Raw genomic sequence first — 16941 nt, 5'->3', positions numbered from 1 at the left:
TGTATATTCAACTTGTTACAATTCACACAAGATAGAAAGCCTCACTATTTCTATAAATCATAATAAATACAAAAATGTAAAATAATAAAGGTATTTAGAATGTTGTTCTTATTATTTACAGAAGGCCAATGATAATACAAAAATGTAAAATAATAAAGGTATTTAGAATGTTGTTCTTATTATTTACAGAAGGCCAATGATAGAGAAACTCTCTGAAAGTAAAGACATTAGTTCCTTTGGCGAAAACTTCAATCTTATTAAAACTCTCAAAATGAGGGGGGAAACTCCTGATTTAAAACCATGGGAATGCAGTGCATATGAAAATACCATCATGAGTGGTTCATCCCTTACTAGATACATGAAATGTCACATTGAAGACAAATCAAGAGAACATCGAAAGTACCCTGAGAAGGTATGTAAATACAAAGAATGTGGGAAGGCATTCTTTTCTCCCAGTGCTCTCATATCACATGAAAGGAGTCACACTGGAGAGAAATGCTATGAATGTTTACAATGTGGAAAAGTTTTTTTATATCAAAACTCTTTGCAACAACAGAAAAGAACTCATACAGGGAAGAAACCCTATGAATGTAAGAAATGTGGGAAAGCCTTCTTGTGGAGAATAACTTACCGGAATCACATGTTAACACACACTGGAGATTTACCTTATAAATGTCAGAAGTGTGAGAAAGCATTCCTTACTCCCAGTTGGCTTAGAAGTCATGAAAGGAAACACAATAGAGAGAAACCCAATCAAAGTAAGCACTGTGGAAAAGCCTTTAAAAGTCCTGAGAGTGTTCCAGTACATGAAAGAATTCATAGGGGAGGGAAACCCTATGAATGTAACCAGTGTGGGGAAACCTTCAATAATTTGAGTTCCTTAAAGGCACACAAAAGAGTTAACACAGGAGAGACACAATATGTATGTAAAATACGTTCTTAAGTATTGACTTGTGCCAGTGCTCTTCAAATACATGAAGCAATCCACAGTGGAAAAAACCATATGAGTGCATACAATGTGGGAAAGTCTTCAGATTTAAGGAAAGCCTCCAGAAACACATGATAACACACACTGGAGATGGCCCTTATAAATGTAAGGAGTGTGAGAGAGCATTCATTAATTTCAATTCTCTTAAAATACATGAAAGGAGTCACACTGGAGAGAAACCCTATGAATGTTTACAATGTGGAAAAGTTTTTCCATATTGAAACTCTTTCCAAGAACACAAAAGAACTCACACTGGAGAGAAACCTTATGAATGTAAAGAATGTGGGAACGCCTTCATGTGGAAAGTAACTTTTCAAAGACACATGGTAACACACACTGGTGATTTACCTTTCAAATGTCAGAAATGTGAGAAAGGATTCATTTTTTTCCTGTGATCTTCAAAAGCATAAATGGAGTCACAATGTAGAGAAACCATATCAATGTAAACAATGTGGAAAAGCCTTTAAAGGTCCTGAAAGTATTAAAAAACGTGAAAGAATTCACAGGGCAGAGAAGCCCTATGAATGTAAGCAGTGTGGTAAAGCCTTCCATTATTTGAGTTCCTTAGAGAAACACAAAAGACGTCACACAGGAGAGACAACATATGTATGTAAAACATGCTCTAAAGTATTCTTTTGGCCCAGCTCTCTTCGAAGGCATTAAAAAATCCACAGTGGAGAAAAACACTATGAGTGTATGGAATATGGGAAAGCCTCCAGAAACACAAAATAACACATGCTGGAGATGGTCCTTATAAATAAGGAATGTGTAAGTAAACATCTAAGAACCCATACTGTAGAAACATCCAATGATTGAAAAATATTCAGGAAAACCTTCACTTTCTCTTATGTGCTGGTGTATGAAAACATTCACATTGGACAGGAATCCTATAAAATATGAACAATGTGGAAAAGACTTTGTTTCCCCATAAGAATAAACACCTTCCTTCTGTCGGGAAGCCTTTGGGTATTTTTTGTTATTTGTACCTCAGTATAATCCCCCAATATGTTTATTGTATATGATTAAAGTTTTTTTTTTTTTTTCCAAACAGTTTTTGTAGTTTCAAATATTTTACTGAGTCTTTTGGAAGCTTTTCTTAGCTAAGAAACTAGTTTTTCATTTCTGGAAAGAAAAAGTTCCCATTTTACTTATGAGTATTCTTTAAAACCTTGCAGTTTTTTCCAGTTAATCATTACACAATAACAGTTTTATCCGGTGCATAGAAGGTCAGCTACTTCATCCTCAGGCCATTTTCTTAGGTTTAGTTACAGTTTTGTATCAAAAGTAATTTTTAATTTCTAACTGTAAAAGTTAAATCATGGGATGTTTCAATACCTTTGTGCCAGTGACCCTTAAGATCACAACTCTCCTGTAGTCAATTACTGTGATGAAATAAATTCTATTAAGAATGAATACAGATAAACAAGATCCTAATGTATAACATAGAAAACTGTACTCAACATCCTGTAATAAAGTAGAAATATATATAATGAGGTATATTTGTATATATATAAGATCACTTTGCTTAGCAGAAATTGACATAAGATTGCAAATCAACTATACTTCAATAAAAATTAAGAAGAAATGAATGTTACAAGCCCATAAGACTGTGGTATGTAACAGTAAGAGGACACTCAAAGGCCTTCTTCTAGGAGTTGCACTTGTGTTAGAGGATTGGATTGCTATGCAAGGAAGCAAGGTGTTTTTCTTTATTTAATGCTTTCAGATACTTATTTTATCATTGACGACTGGAATCATTTTCTTCAAAGCAAAAATTTTCTCATGCAGTTAAACTTAATTAGTAAGAAGCTTCATTCAATCATATTAGTAAGGCAAGGGAACTACTGGTTATTTTTATGATTTCATTTTTTTAAATCACTGGGTCAGGGTTATAAAATACATAAATTCAGTTCTTCTGTATCCTAGGTAATATTTTTTAATCTCTCTTATGACAATCAAGGCCTATGCTGCTGCTGCTAAGTCGCTTCAGTCGTGTCCGACTGTGCAACCCCATAGACGGCAGCCCACCAGGCTCCCCTGTCCCTGGGATTCTCCAGGCAAGAACACTGGAGTGGGTTGCCATTTCCTTCTCCAATGCATGAAAGTGAAAAGTGAAAGTGAAGTCACTCAGTCGTGTCCGACTCTTCGCGACCCCATGGACTGCAGCCTACCAGGCTTTTCTGTCCATGGGATTTTCCAGGCAAGAGTACTGGAGTGGGATGCCATCGCCTTCTCTGAATCAAGGCCTATAAATTTATGTAAATTGTGAGACAATAAAAGATGGCTCGAGAGAAAGATAGGACCATTCTGCCAGTGAACCTTTTCTGAAAGACTTTACAGTTTTCAAAAAATTAGTTTTATTGAAGTATAGATGATTTACCATGTTGTATTAACTTATGCTATATAGCAAAGTGATTCCATTGTATATGACATTGTTTTTTTATATTTTATTCTATTAGAGTTTTTCACAAGATATAGACCCTATATTATACTGTAGGACCTTGATGTTGATCTGTTCTATGTATAATAGTTTAATTAGGCCAGTTTGAAACTTCCAGTTCATCCCTCCTGCCATCATCTCTCCCCTATGGCAACAAGAAGTCCATTCTTGATGTCTATGAGTTTGTTTCTGTTTTTTAGACAAATTCATTTGTGACATATTTTAGATTCTACATATAACTGATATCAGCTGTCTGTCTTTCTGATATCAGAAAGGGAGGGAGAACAGTTTCCAGGTGAATCCCAATTTGTGGAAAGATTTACTGTGTTACTTCTACCAGAAAAAAACAGGAATCAATTTCCTTAGGGACACTCTAGTTATTTGCATGTCAGAGTTCACTAGGGTTTGAAGCAAAACCTGACCAAAAATTTCCTTCCAGTATGAAATGTACATAAGAGTGTTTAATGAATTATCTCACATTGTGTTTGAGAAGAACCCTTGCGTCCCATCTGGGCTACAGGGTTCAAACTTCTAACCAGGACAAAGTGTTTTCAGATTCTTTACCTTAAGTACCAAATCAGTGGGGATTGGAAAGGCTCAATGCTGGGAAAGATCAAAGACTGAAATGAATTTAGACTGGGATGTCCCTGGTGGTCCAGTGTTTAAGAATGCACACTTCCAAATCAGAGGGCACAGTTCTCTCCCTGGTTGGGGAATATCTGCATGCTGCATGGCAATGCAAAAAAAAATAATATATTATGATTAATTATTAAATCATTGCCCAAGTGTGTGATGGGGTAGGAGGTGGGAGGAGGTTCAAGAGCAAAGGGACATATGTAAACCTATTACTGATTCATGTTGATGTATGGAAGAAACCCACACACTTTGCAATGCAGTTTTCCTCCAATAAAAAATAAATTAAAAAAATTAGGATTCAGACTGTGTTACAGATGATAGAGAGGTCTCAGTATGGTGTTGGTGCTCCAATATTTGAGGAATGTATGTCTTTGAATTTGTTCTTAAATCACACAGGTGAATGTAAAATGGAACCAGAAAGGGAATAGACTCTAGAAAATCTATGTCTAATATTACTCACAGGCAAGATATCTCCAACTATAAATTTATTTTTGTATTATCACAAGTCTCATAGTCTATCAACAAATACCAGTCAGAAGGAAAGACAAATCATACTACCAAACTGCCTGGACTTCCCTGGTGGTCCTGTGGCTAAGACTCTGTGCTCCCCGTGCAGAGGGCCCTTATTCCATCCTTGGTCAGGGAACTAGCTCCCACATGTTGAAACTGAGAGTTTACATGCTGCAACAAAGATCTCAAGTGCCGCAGCCACATAAACAGAAATCAACATTTAAATAAAATATCAAACTCATTTTTTTTCAATGTCCCATCACCTGTGAATGAACAGACCATTATAAACATTTAACTCTAGTTGCATTCTAGAAGTAACACTGAAATTCACCCATGGATTCAACAGGCTTCAAATGGGAAGAGAAAAAACTCAATTATCTGATTAAAGGAAAAATCTCTACCTTTAAACATTACGTACTTGTGTTGAAAGATAATTTACAGAATTAACGTGTTAGTATTCATTTCTAAAATTCGTGGAAAACCACCATTTAAGGATATACTTGAAGAAAGATGCTTAGTAAACACAACATAATTATAAACTTTAAAACAACTCTTTCAAGATTTCTGGAACATGAGGCATTGATTACTTTTCATCAAATTATCTCATGTTGGGACTTCTCTGATGGTCCATTGTCAAAGATTCCATAGTTCCGGTGCAGGGGACCTAGGTTCCATCCTTGTTCCAAGAACTTCATCTGGCACACCACAACTAATGAAAGGCCTTTGCTGAACCCCGAAAGACTCAGAGCTTTTGTGTAATAGAGTAAAAGCATAAAAGAGAGAGAGAAAGCTTCTGACATAGACATCAGAAGGGGGTAGAAACAGTGCCCCCTTGCTAGTGTTAGCAATGGAGTTATATACTTTTTAATTACTTATTACAGTGAATCAAAAGAATGTCTGGAGGTTGTAAAGACCTTACTAGACCCACTCCCATAATTTATAGGATTAGCCAGGTTTTTTCCAGAAACTGTCCTCTAGCCGGATACATTATTATTATATAATCCTAAGGAATGTAGAGGGGAGAAAAAGTTTGTCCTTTCCTCCTCCTTGAGAATTCCAGACCCCTCTCCTTGAGGACCCCCCAGACTTCTTATCAACCTGCCTAGGATTTGACTCTCTCATTAAAAGTTCTCATTCCACAACTAAAACATCCAGCATACCTTAAGAAAGATCAGAGATCCTCTGTACCACAACTAAGACCTGACTCAGTCATATAAAAAAATAATTTTAAATCATTTAAAAATTTTTTAATTCTTTTATTGTAATATTTATTTTATTTGGCTGTGTCTGGCCTTTCGTTGCACCCCATAGACTAAATGTCCAGTTGTGGTGTGAAGGCATAGGTCCATCATGAGCCTGTGGGGTCATAAATCCCCGACCAAGAATCAAACTCCCGTCCCCTGCATTGAAAAGTGGATTCTTAACCGTGGACCAACAGGGAAGTCCATAAATACAAAAGGACATTGAAACGACCCAAGTGTCCATCAAAAGAAGAATGGATAAAGAAGATACACTACATATATACAATGGAATGTTTGCCATAAAAAAGAACAAAATAATTTTCTGCCATTTGAAGTCCCATGGATGGACTACGAGATTGTTGAATGGAATGGGTCAGACAAAAGGATGGATGTCATATGTCATCAAGTATATGTGGAGTCTAGAAAGGGGGACAAATGAACTTGTTTGCAGGAAAGAGATAGTCTTTTCTACAGAAAGCAAACATATGGTTACCAGATGGTAAGGAGGGAGAGAGAAGTTAGGAGATTGGGATGAAATGTACACACTACTATAGTTAGAACACATATCTGATGGGGACCTCTTGTGTACCTGAGAACTCTACTCTGTATTCTATAATGGCCTATATGGGAACAGAATTTAAGTAAAGAGTGTATATGTGTGGTTGATAAACTTGCTGTACACTGAGGCTAGCACAGCACTGTAGATCAATTATGCTTCAATAATAATTATAAATTAGTAGATTAACTACATTTCCTTCCAGTGTAAAATGTACACCTAAGAAGTTAACGAACACACCTCACAGCCTGTAGTTTGGCTGATATTTGTCTTCGCAGGCAACTTGTTTTAGTCACAAAGTCCTGTCCAACTCTTTGTGACCCCATGGACTGTGTAGCTCACCTGGCTCCACCTGCTCCTCTGTGGGATTTCCCAGACAAGCACAGTGGAGTGGGTTGCCATTTCCTTCTCCAGGGAATTTTCCCGACTGAGATATTGAACCTGGGTCTCCTTCACAGTAGGATTCGTTACCACTGAGCCACCTGGGAAGCCCTCACACCCAGCTAGGCCCATTGATTCAGACCTCCTACCAGAGCAAAGTGCTCTGGGATTCTTTCACTTAGGTACCAAAAGACTGGTGATAGGGCAGATAAGGTTGAAAGCTGTAGCTATGTCAAGGATCAAAGATGAAAATGGAGCCAGCCCTTTAATTAGAGATGGTTAATTCTCATTTAAGTGTCTGCATTTCTTAACAAGAAGCATGGCTCTATGTGTGGCCACAGAGCCTTGCACCAAACCCTTGACCCCCTGGAGGATATCAGACCATCTTACTGGCAGGTCTGGCCCTGCTCAGCCTCATATCTCTACTTGCACCATCTTGAAGTGAAACAAGAATTCCAATGCAGAAGATGTGGAGGACATCAGAGGCAATCCCAGGGTAGAAAAAAGTTCTATTTGAAACCAAAACCATGCTTGAATAGGTCACATCCCACCTTGGAAAAGACCCTGAATCTGGGAATCACTGAGGCAAAAATGGAGAAGGGGCTGGCGGAGGATGAGATGGTTAGATAGCTTCACTAACTCAATGGACATTAAGGAAACTCTGAGAGAGAACTGAGGATAGAGAAGTCAGAGCTGCTGAAGTCCATGATGTCTCAAAGAGTCCCGCGGTCTTAACAATACCTTCATTGGTCCTCATTCAGGCATGAGGTGGGCAGGCATTACAATCTGTCCAATCAAGAGGCCACTGAGTCAGGTGGGTGGGGTGATGCCTCCTGGGTGGGGACTTCTGCCTTTCTCTGTGCAGAGACCACTGTGTCCTGACCCATTCACTCGCCTGGTCTCTCTCATGTACCTCCTGTCGCCCTTTAATCTGCACTGCTCGTTGGAGTTGCTGGAATGGACTCAGACCTAGGAAATCTTGGAATGGTTAGTGTGGTTCCTCCCCACCCCCGGGCTAAGGACTTTGCAGAGGGACTGGTTGGCACTGGCTGAAACTGGTCATTTTTTGACTCAGCACCTCGCGATCAGTAACAGATCTGGGGATACACAGAGTCTGGATTCTTCTGGGTCCTCAGTACCCTCAGCGTCTCAGCAGGAAGGTTGGCCCGGCGACACACCTCCCGCAGCCCTTCTTCTCCCTCCGATTGTGTGGTGACATTGTGCGCGATTTTAGGATGACTACGGGGACTTCGCTCCAGGGTCTGGGCATGGGATTAGCTGTTGTCTGACCTGACCCAGCACCTCCTTTTTGTCCAGGAGGCACCTGTTTTCCTCTGAGTTTTTTTAATGTTTCGGATGCTGAATCTCAACTCAAAGACTTTAGCTCAACAGAGTGTCTATTTGTAGGGCTGGCAATGAATTATTAAATTTCCAGATCGCGCCCCTCATTTCCAAATTCAATTTTGCCTCTGCTATTCAAATGATATTGATATAAACTATTCTCCTCCATGGTACATTTCATACTAAAAGGGGAAACTGAGACTTAGTTCGCATAGTTGAAAACTGAACTTCATAAACTGGCAAACACTCACACAGGCAAAGTTTATTTTAGAGGGTAGAGATACAAACCTCTCAGCATAGAAACTGAGAGGGGTGCATGAGCCCCCAAAGGCAAGAATAGCAACAGTTTATATATTTACCGGTATTGATCTGTTCATTTTTGGTTGGCTTGGGGCACCTGCTATATGTAATTTTTGACCAATCAGTTAAAAAAGCTAAAATGTCCAGTTTGTCATTTTTATGACTTTTTGATTCCCCAGTCCTTGGGTTTGCTTTTGGGGTTTTTTTTTTAGGCATTCATTTGGCAGCCTGCAACTCTTTCTCATGACCTCAGGCTATTGTTTAAGGACCAGATGTATATTTAAAACTTAATGATCTAGCTGGTATATTTTTCCTTGATAATCTGTATGGCAATTACTGATTGTCTTATCATGGGTCTGGATGCTTTATGGCCCTTCAGACCAGGAATGCATTCCTCTGAATGCCTGAAAACTGTAACAAGTATAGCTATAGATTAGTGGAGCAGTACTCTTGCCTGGAAAATCCCATTGACGGAGGAGCCTGGTAGGCTGCAGTCCATGGGGTCGCTAAGAGTCGGACACGACTGAGCGACTTCACTTTCACTTTTTACTTTCTTGCATTGGAGAAGGAAATGGCAACCTACTCCAGTGTTCTTGCCTGGAGAATCCCAGGGACAGAGCAGCCTGGTAGGAGGCCATCTATGGGGTTGCACAGAGTCGGACACGACTGAGCGACTTCACTTTCACTTTTCACTTTCATGCATTGGAGAAGGAACTGGCAACCCACTCCAGTATTCTTACCTGGAGAATCCTGGGGATGGGGGAGCCTGGTGGGCTGCCGTCTGTGGGGTCGCACAGAGTTGGACACCACTGAAGCAACTTAGTGGCAGCAGCAGCAGCAGCACATTCTGAGATAGAGGGTAAAGTCTGCATGAATTTTTAATGAATGAGTCTTCTGAGGAGAACTGGAAGCTTTTCTTCCTATTCCTATCACCAAATATGGGCACCCAGGAGGCCTGTAGAAATCAAATTTTACCAAAGCCCACCTGGCCACACAGTCCCAAAGTCCTCCAGGCCTTCAGAAGTAATCTAATGTTCCCAACTAAATGTAAATCTTCTTGTGGGGAAGCCCTGCTTTTAAGTTGTCTAATAAAGATCTTAGACTGTGCTCTTCCCTTTCCTCTCTCTCCATAATTTCATGCAGCTGGGAAGTTATTCTAAACTTAGAGCTCAGATCTGAAGAAAAAGGAATAAAACCGAGACCACAAAAGCCCTCTATTGTGTGTCTCAGAGCTTCTTCCAGCCAAACTATAGAGCCCACACTGAGATAATAGCCAGAATAGCTCTTTCTGGTCAAGCCCTGTCCCCTTGAGGAAAGGATAACAAGAGCTACAGATAGCAAGCATGTTCACTTAAGTCCATATGCACTGATGGTGAATTTGTCCATTTAAAGGTTTCATCAGTGGATGCCTCCAAAACAACATAAAGTCTCCATTCTGCAATTGCAGGACCTAGTATTTCTTGAGTAGACGCCCTAGCTGCTGCCTGGCCAACTTCATCTGGAGTTTATGGCATTAGAAGCTGTGATTCCCAATCTCATGAGAAAGAAGTGAAAAAATTTGAAGTAAAATCTTCCTAGATCAATGAGACTGGTGACTTCAAAGGGTAACTGTGTCTCCAAAACTGGGAAAGAGAAAATAAAGAGGGTTCTCAAATATGGCACAAATATTGTTTTTAAGGCCTGTGCTGGAAAAAAAAAAAAAAAAGAGTTGTTTTTCATTACACATGCAAAATGAAAGAAAAATATCCATAAACAGAATAACCTTCTTTAATACAAGATTTAAAATACACATAATGATAGTAAGTGAAGGAAAAGAAAGAAACAGAAGGTATAACTAACAATCACTGAGATTTTCTAAAAATTAATGACAGACAACAATGGTAGACACATGAAGCTCAGTGAATTTTAAATATGAAAACACCTGAAATGGAGACCAAAGTATATCATATTCAGAGCAAGAAAAATCAAAGGCAAAAGAATATATTTTAAGAATCTAGAGTATGTGGGATGGGAAACATCCCTGGTGGTCCATGGTTAAGAATCTGCCTGCCATTCAGGGGACACAGCTTTGATCCCTGGTCTGGGAAGATCCCACATGCCTCAGGGCAACTAAGCCCTTGCACCCTAGAGCTCATGCTTTGCAACAAGAGAAGCCACTTCAATGAGAAGCCCACGCACCACAGCTACACAGTAATCCCCACAGGACTCAACCAGAGAAAGCTCACATGCAGCAACGAAGACCCAGGGGAGCCAAAAATAAATAAATAAAGCTTTTAAACTGTATAGGATTCTATATCAAGCGATATCATCCTTAAAAAATAAATAAGAACTTTCTAAGACAAAAATTGAGGGTGTTGGTCATTACATTGAAGTTGATGTTAGTCAACCTGCTTTGAAAGAAATGTTCAAAATTCATAAAAAGAATACAAATGATGAAAGTGGATTAGAAGAAGAAGACAATTTTTATATTATATATAACAAATGTAAAAACTAATTTATGTAAAAAAAATAACAACAATGACATTGCTAATGAAAACCTTGTGGAGTGAAATAAGAGACGGGGGAATTGAGACTAGTCTGGTATGAGGTGCCTGTACAACCACTGCAGAAGTCAAGTGTTACTTGACAGAGGATGTGGGTTAGTTCTAACTGTACACCAAAAACTCAAGGGCAACCACTAAAAACGTTTTTTGGTGTTTTTTTTTTAATGTGTAATTGATAGATAAAAGAGGATAAAATGAAGAATCAGGTAAAATGCCCAATTAAAGTCAGAGAAGGTAGAAAAAAGGGGGAAGGAAACTGAACAAAAGAGCCAGGGCAACAAACAGAAACAGTAGAAGGTATGGTAGATATTAACCCAACTGTATTAATCACCACTTGAAGCACCAATAGTCTCAAAGCAAATGAAAGACAAATAGAGTAATAGATGTTAAAAATTCTAATTTTATGTTGTATACAAAAAACTCATTTTAAATATGGACACACAGGTAGATGAAAGGTAAAGGGATACAGAAAGATGTACCATGCCAAAACTAATCAAAAGAAAGGTGGCACTGGCATATCAATTTCAGACTATGCATATTACAGACCTAGGAAGCCTGAGATAAAAAGCAGCTTTACATAATGACAGTCAGCTCCATTCTCCAAGAAGGCAAATGAATCCTTCATGTGTACACTCAGAACAACAAAGGGGCAAAATAAAGCAAGGCCTGAAAGAGTGCAAGGAGAAATACATGAAACCATCATTACAGTCATACATCCTCACCCTCTTGTCAAAAGCTATAAATTTCATTAGGCAGAAAATCAGGAAGGACAGAGTTGAACTGAATAAGCACTATAGAACAACTTGATTTAATTGTAATTTATGGAATGCTTTATGCAACAAGGACAGAATACACATTCTCAAGTTTACCCGGAACATTCACCAAGACAGAACACACACTCTGGGATATAAAACATGCCTTAACAAATCTGAAAAAAAAAAAAAAATCATATAAACTATGCTCTTCAAAGGCATGTGAAAGTGAAAGTTGCTCAGTCATGCCTGACTCTTTTCGACCCCATAGACTATAGAGTCCATGGAATTCTCCAGGCCAGAATACTGGAGTGGGTAGCCTTTCCCTTCACCAGGGGATCTTCCCAACCCAGGGATTGAACCCAGGTCTTCCACATTGCAGGTGGATTCTTTACCAGCTGAGCCACCAAGGAAGCCCCTCAAAGACATTTATCTAGATATAAATAATAACAACAATAAAAATGAAATAGATGTCAATAACAGCAAGAGAGCTGGAAAACATCAATATGTGGAGATTCAACAAATTTTTAAAAAATACATAAGATCAAAGAAGTCTCAAGAAAAAGGAAATATATTTTCAGCTAAATGAAGGGAAAACACATTTCAAAAGATGTGGGATGCAGCAAAAGCATTGCCTAGAGGGAAATTTATGCCAGGAAACAAATATACTGGGAAAACACCAAGATGCAGAATTTTAAAAATAATAAAAGTTAGGGGGAAAATGTAACGTAATTGTGGGATATTGATGGAGAATAAAATTTTAACTCTCAGTTTTTGACAAGATTAGCAATGCTGATAAAGATCTAGTCAAGATAACTAAGAAAGGGGAAACAAAAAGTATGAATATCAGAAAGGAACAGAGAGGGAATTGAAAATGAAAAAGGATTTGATAAAATCCAACCTCCATTGATGATTACAAACTACTAACAGAGGTAACTTTCACTTTTTGAGAAGGAACACCCTCATGAGTCCTGTGGCCAAATCTATAACGTGATTATCCCTGTAAAACATCTGAAAGGATCCATATACAATGACAAAGATAGCTTCTGGAATTAATAAGAGGCTGAGATCAATGGTTCATCAATTGCTTTCCTACAGAACCAAGTGAACTTGGACCCAAGTACTCAAATGCACTCAACTGTTAACTTGGATGAAGATGGAAAAGCGATTCAAATGAAAAGGAAATCCTTTAAACAGATACCACGGGAAATAATGCATAGTTACATAAAGCACACACAGACACACAACAAATGTAGACACAGGCCTAACACATTGCAAAAAAAAATTCAAGACGTTTGTTAGATCTAAATGTAAAATGTAAAAGCAATAAACTCCTAGAAAATAACAAAGAAGGAAATGTATGTGACTTTGGCTTCTTTGATGAATTCTCAAATATAACACAAAATGCAAGGTCTGTAAAAGAAAACAAAAAGGTAGAATTTCACTTCAAAGAAAAGAAAAAAACACCTTGCTCTGAGGAAGATGGTGTTAAGAAAATGAACAGGCAAGCCAGGGTGCAGGAAAAAAAATCTCTGCAAAACTCCTATGTGATAAATGATATGGTATCCAACATACCCAAAGAACTATTAAAGCTCAATAGTAAGAAGAATAAAACCTAGTTTAAAATAGGCAAAATGTCTGAATAAACAGTTCCCCAAAGAAGATATATTGAAAAGATATAGGCTATATGAAAACATACTCAACATCAAATGTCAGTAGGAAATGGAAAATAAAACAGTCATGAGGCATGAGGACACAGTTATAAATGGCTCAAATTCAAAACTCTTGAACACAAAATATTGGTGAAAATGTGAATATAATTCTCAGTTACTGCTGAGGGGAAAGGAACTTGGTATCCCAATAATGAAAGATAGAAGATTTCCATCAAGAAAATAGACTCTTACTATGTATAGTAAGATCCAGCAATCATACTCTGTTAGTAGTTTGCTATTTATCCCCATGTTTGCAGAAAACTTGTACACAAAGTTTACTCATGATTCACATGAGTTAAACAAGATATGCTTCAAGAGTCAAATCATCAGTGGTATATTCATATGATGAAATACTTGGTGATAAAAAAGAAATGAGGCGGCTTCCAGGTGATCCAATGGGTAAGAATCTACCTTGCAAAAAAAAAAAAAAAGAATCTACCTTGCAATGCAGGGGACACCAGTTTGATCCCCCACATGCTGTGGGGCAACTAAGCCAGCACACCACAACAACTGAGCCTGTGCCCCACAACTACTGAAGCCCCCATGCCCTAAAGCCCATGCTCCAAAACAAGAGAAGTCATTGTAATAAGAAACCTGTGCACTTCAGCAAAAAGTAGCCCCCACTCTCTGCAACCTCACACACACAGCAATGAAGCCCCAGCGCAGCCAAAAATAAATGAGGTTTCAAGCTATGGAAACACGTGGAGGAAGCTTAAAAGTATATTGCTAAGTGAAATAAGCCAATCAAACAAGGCTATCTACTGTATGGTTCCAAGCATATGACGATCTGGCAAAGACAAAAGCATGAGACAGTAAAATGATCTTCGGTTCTGAAGGATTTGGGGGCTAGAAAAAGAGACGAATCAATAGGTGAAGCACAGATATTTTTAGGGACGTGAAAGTACACTGCTATGCTGTGCCTAGTCATGTTCGACTCTTTGCGACCCCATGGACTGTCATCCACCAGACTCCTCTGTCCATGGGGATTCTCCAAGAAAATATACTAGAGCAAGTTGCCATGCCCTCCTCCAGGGGATCTTCCCAACCCAGGGATAGCCTATCTGCATTGCAAGAGGATTCTTTACCAGCTGAACTACCGGGGAAGCCCCAGAAGTACACAACATGTGCAAAAACAATGGACAGAAGTATTTGCCAAACCCAGACATTAAACATACATTATGCAATACAATACAAAAAACCCATGCTAAAGTAATCTGTGGACTTTGATGCATCAGTATTGTTTCAACAATTGTCACACATGATTTTTTTAAAGTGAATCCTGAGTTATGTGAGAACTCTATAATTTCTGATCAATTTTTATCTTAACCTGAAAGTGTTCTAAAAAGCTGAGTCTGGAGTTCCCTGGTGTTCCAGTGGTTAGGACTCAGTGCTTTCAATGCCCTGGCCCCAGGTTCAATCACTGGTCAGGGAATTAAGATCCTGCAAGTTGTGTGGTGCAGCCGCCAAAAAAAAAAAGAAACTTAAGTATATTAGGGCGGGGGGAGTGGGGAATGAAGAAAGATCTGTACAACTCACCCCTGATGACTGCCTGATGTTTAGTTAGATGTGGTGACCACTGGGTTTGGTTCTCCATCAAGGCTGTCCCAATTCAGGGATAAAGGGCAGCAAGTCTCCACTGAGCTCCACCGGGCACCAGGGTGCACTGTCATCCTGAGTCTAGGCACTTCCCTGAGCTGTGCATTCAGTTCATCCCCAGCAACTACCCAGGGAACCAAGGTGTTGGAGGAGGGTGGCTCCTCCAGCACCACAGGATCTTTCAAAGGATCAAAGAAAGAAATGTCCTTTCTCCAAGGGAGACATAAGCCAGACAGACGAGGTTTGGCTCCATCATACCACAAGTAGGTGTGAGCAGCCAAGCTGAGCTGCTGTTTCCAGAACGAGGGCTATAACAGGCACCTCAGTGGAGGGTCATACAATCAGAGCTTATGGGAGGCCTGTATTTTCTAGAGAACCCAGAATATGAGTAACTGAGCAAGATGCTATTGGTCCTCCTGGGAACAAGATACCTGCCTCTTGTCTGCAGAAAAACAGCCTCTGAAGCCTTCTTCATAGTAGAGTAAATTTAATCAGAGACAAGAGAAAATGCAAAAAGAAAGAAAAACAGTCAAGCAAGACAAAGTAATATATGGAATACATTCTATGGAATAATAAATAATAATGGAAGAAGTTAACTCTAGGGGCTTCCGGGTTGGCTCAGTGGTGAAGAATCCACCTACCAATGCAGGAGACACCGGTTCAATCCCTGATCCAGGAAGATCCCACATGCCTCTGAGCAACTAAGCCCATGTGCCACAACTACTGATCCTGTGCTCTAGAGCCCGGAAACTGCAACTACTGAGCCCACATTCATGGGCCCTGCACCCTAGAACCCCTGCTCCAGAACAAGAGAAGCCACCGCAGTAAGACCCCACTCACCACAACTAAAGAAAAGCCTGTGCAGCAACGAAGACCTAGCACAGCCAAAAAAGAAAAGAAAAATAAATAAATAATTTTTTTAAAGAAGTTAACTCTATGCTGCCCACAATCAGGCAGACCCTAGGCTGGTTGGAACTAGAAGTCTGATGATGTTAACTCCAGATTACCTCACCACCAAACAATCAGAAGAATGTCCACAAGCTGACCACACATCCCACAACCTTCTCCCTCACCCTGTCTTTAAAAACCTCTCTCAGAATCTTCCAGAGAGTTCAGGCCTATGAAGTTCTAGCTATCTGGATGCCTGGCTCGATGCCCTGCAATAAACACTACACTTTCCTTCACCACATCCCAGTGTCACTAGACTGGCTTTGCTGCCCAACAGCATGTGGACCCAAGTTTGGTTCCATAAACCCATAGAGAGAATTACAGCTCTACCAGCATATAAATGTGAGACCCAGGGCTGTGCTTTGCATCAGAAGCCTATGGACAACTTAAGGCCTTACTCCAGAGAGCCTCCCATCATGGCTCAGAGGGTTAGAGGCCTCCTCCACGACACTGATAGCTTTATGGAGCTTAAGAAATCAGAACTTAAGTTGGATTTGAACCAACGCCTTTGCTGCACCAGCTGAGACTGGGTGTTGGTCCACCAGTACCAGAGGGCAAGGGTCTCTGTTGCAATAGATGCAGGGCCGACAGCCCCAGAGTGACTTAAAACTTTTGATGAGTCTTCTGGAATCTCATCACCTCCTGGCTGCCTTTATTCCTGTCTCTTGTCTTTTCGTTTCTCTCTGAAATAACTGCTCTCTATGCGGTATTCTTGCCTGTGAATTCCCATGGACAAAAGGAGCCTGGTGGGACAAAAGATGAGACATGACTTAGTATCTAAACAACAACCAAATAGTGACTACCTTTTAGGCTCACCTCCTTCGCCGGTACACTCATCCTTCTAGCCCCTAGCCCTCCCTCCAGGTCTAATGTCTGGGTAATCCCAACCTCAGTCACACCTTCACTCTAAACACAGGTTCCAGCTAAGACATCAACCTAGGACCACTGGAAGGAGAGCCCCGTTCTCATATTCCTGCTCCCAACTCTGTGTCCTCCA

This window comes from Bos taurus, chromosome 7, assembly GCF_002263795.3.
Source record: "Bos taurus isolate L1 Dominette 01449 registration number 42190680 breed Hereford chromosome 7, ARS-UCD2.0, whole genome shotgun sequence".
NCBI classification, from domain to species: Eukaryota; Metazoa; Chordata; class Mammalia; order Artiodactyla; family Bovidae; genus Bos; species Bos taurus.
Note: the sequence above shows the minus strand (reverse complement) of the source record.